Source organism: Pteropus vampyrus, unplaced genomic scaffold, assembly GCF_000151845.1.
Source record: "Pteropus vampyrus isolate Shadow unplaced genomic scaffold, Pvam_2.0 Scaffold274, whole genome shotgun sequence".
NCBI lineage: Eukaryota > Metazoa > Chordata > Mammalia > Chiroptera > Pteropodidae > Pteropus > Pteropus vampyrus.
Window position 1 is genome coordinate 140,642 of NW_011889055.1, and position 3,592 is coordinate 144,233.

Here is a 3,592-nt window from a genome sequence, read left to right on the forward strand (position 1 = left end):
GTATATTCACTGAGTCGTGCCACCAACATAACCCATTTTCATCTCCCCAAAAAAGAAGCCTAATTTCCTTTAACCATCTCCTCAATCCCCCAATCCCCTACCCCAGCCCTGGGCAACCGCTAATCTACTTTGCGACTCTCTAGATTTGCCTGTTCTGGGCATTTCATAGAAATGGAACCATGTAACACGTGATCGTTTCCGACCGGCTTTTTTCACTTAGTGTAATGTTTTCAAGACTCGTTCACGCCGTAGCAGGTATCGGTGCTTCTCTCTCTTCTCTGACCGAGGAATAGCCCATCGCGTGGACACATTGCCTTGGTTTATGACCCATCGGTTGCTAGACGTTGAGTTGTCTCTGCTTTTTAACCAGGACGACTAGAACTGCTGAAAATATTTACGTACAGCATTTCGTGTGGACGTCTGTTTTCATTTCTGTCGGATGCGTCCTCAGAGGTAGAGTTAAACATGTGGTCGCTCTACGTTTAACTTTTTAATGGCTGCACCGTTTCACACGCTCACCCGCAGTGGGTGAGCGTTCCCGCATCTTGACATCCCTGTCAGCTCTCGTTAGCTGTATTTTATTTTATTATTCTTATATCCATCCCAGAGGATGTGAAGTGATACCTCGCTGGGGTTTTCATTCGCATTTCCGATGATCGATGACGTCGACCATATTTTCATGTGCTTTCTCGGCCATTTGTGTATCTTCCTGGGAGAAACGTCCACACAAATCGTTTGCAAATCTCTTATTTGTGTTATGTGTCTTTTCATCGTTGAGTTGTAACAGTTTCTTGTATTTATTTTTTTGGGTACAAGTCTCTCCTCGAATATATAATTTGCGCACATTCTCTCGTTATGTGGATTGTCTTTTCATGTCATTGGTAGTGTCCTTTGAAGCACCGAAGTTTCTAACTGTGATGAAGTTCAGTTTATCTGTTTCTCCTTTCATTGTTGTTGCTTGTGCCTTTGGCGTCACAGCTAAGAAACCATTGCCAAATCCAGGATTATAAAGATTTACCGCCATGTTATTTTGCTAAGAGTTTTACAGTCTTAGCTCTTACGTGTAGGGTTTTGATCGATCTCGAGTTAATGTTCGTGTACGGTGTGAGGTAGGGATCAAACTTCATTCTTTTGCATTTGAGTATCTCGCTGTCCCAGCACCATCTGTTGAAAAGGCTGCTCTTTCCCCCATCGAATTACTTATACGTCCTTGTTGAAAATCAATTGGTCATAAACGTGAGGGTGTGTTTCTGGGTTCTCGGTTCTATTCTTTCGATTTATACATTTATCCGGATGTCAGGATCAAACTGTTTACTTACTATGGTTTGTAGTAACTTTTGAAATCGGGAACCGTGAGTCCTTCCGCTTTGTTCTTGTCCTAGATGATTTTGGCCATTCTGGGTCCCTTTCATTTTCTTTAAAAGTGTTTGCATTGGCTCGTCAATTTCTAGCAAGAATGCACCTGGAATTCCAATACAGATCGTGTTTCATCTCCCGATCAATTCGAGGAGCGTTGCCATCTTATCGATATTAAGTCTCTCGGACGGCCTTCCGTTTATTTAAATCTTCTCGAATGCAGTTGTTATTGTTGTAATTCCAGACAGTTGAATATTGAGAATTCGGTTTGGCTCTACCTAATACATAAAGAAAAGAGTCTTTAAAACTATAGCACAACGCCAGCCCAATATTGATACACAGACCCGAATCCAGCAGCATCTTAAAACCATGTCGCAGCACCGCATCCTGGCGGCGGTGAGGGTGGCGGTTTCCTGTCCCCCCAGGCGCGCGGGCACCTACTGTGGCGAAGGCGGCCGCACGCATGTTGGCCGCTGTCATAGCGCGTCCAGCTCTGCACTTATCCGGATGCGCGTTCTACTTCCATAAATGCATAACTCCGTTTCTTTAAACAACTGAACAACAAACACTCAGCCCTGCAGCCGGACACTGCCGACGACCGACCCTCACAGAGCGTTTATGATGCACCAGGCGGTGTTCGTGCTCTGAATATATACATATTCGTTAAAATCCTGCAACAGTCCTTTGAGCTAGGTGCTGTTGCTGACCTTGGTTTACGAAGGTGGTGGCAAAGGCACAGAGAGGCTGAGAAGCATCCTAAGGTCATAGGTATAGTCAGTGGGACAGCTGGGATGAGAGCCGGCCTGCCTGGCCTGTGTGGGACCGCCTCTCCAGATAGTGAGAGACCCCTTCACGCTGGGCAAAGGAGGACAGCCACGTGGCCCTTCTTAGAGACCAAAACAGTACTTAGTAAAATCGACATCCATTATTGAGGTGATAAACACATATTTAAGCTAAAAAAAAAAAATGCATCGTGTTTGAGGTTGAACACTACAAGCATTTTCCATTAAAGTCGGTGACGGGATAAGTGAGATTAAAGTGCCACTATTATCTAGATGTACCAAGGTTAAAATAGAAGTTTAAGATTTGCAAAGTGGAGACCATACGATGATTATTCGCAGGTAATATCATTGCATATCTAGACGATCCAAGGGTACGACTGGAAAAATAAAAAGAGCATCCAAAATCAACAGCATCTCTATGTTTCATGGAAAAAAAAAAAAAAGCTAGAAAACAAAATGGAAAAAAATATTGTACTTCAAAGAGCATCAACACGCACTGTAACAGTAAAAACAAAGCACAATGAAAACAACAAATAAAAATGCATCCCCAGTTCACCGAGAAGAAGATTTACTGGTGTGAGGATGTGTATTTTCTCTAAATGAACCTTTATATTTAATTTTCTATCAATAAAAAATATGTTATGAGGTTTCTGGGGGGTTTTTTTTGTTTGTTTTGTTTTCTGTTTTGTCTTTTTGGAAGTAGACTCACTAAGCCTACAGTTCACATGGAAAGAATAAACAAGTGAGACTAGCCAGGAAAATTCTGCAAACGAAAAGTAATAGAGAGGCATTAACCCTAGTGTGTGTCGAAGTGCCTTTTAAAGCTGCAGTGATAAAGGAAGTTTGGGACCGGTACGCGAGGAGAAAGGCTGAGTAGCAGAACAGGTCTGAATCCAGAACAGACCCAAACGCGTTCGAGAAGCGAGCACAGGCATCTCCTCATTCTACTGCTTCATCGTACTTCACAGATGCTGCGTTTTTTACAAACAGAAGGTTCGCGACAACCCTGCGTGGAGCATGTTTATTGGCACCATTTTCCCGACAGAGTTTGCTCACGTTGTGTGTCTGTGTCTTATTTTGGTAATTCTTGCATAATTTCAAATTTTTTCCATTGTCATCACATTCGTTGTAGTGACTTGTGATTAGTGATTTTTGACATCACTATTTTGATTGTTTGGGGCCTCGACGAAGCACACTCACATAAGACAGTGAACTCAATCGATAAATGTCGTATATGACCCGACTGCTCCGCAGACCAGCCGTCCCCACCTGTCCCCGTCGGGCCTCCCTGTTCCTTGAGACATGACAGTGTTGAGAGCAGGCCAGTGAAAATAACCCAGCAATGTCCTCTACGTATTCACGTCTCTCACTTTAAATTGAGAGTTAGAAATGACCGAGCTCGGCGAGGAGGGCGAGTCGAGAGCCGGGATAGGCCGGTCGGCCAAGCTGTGGAC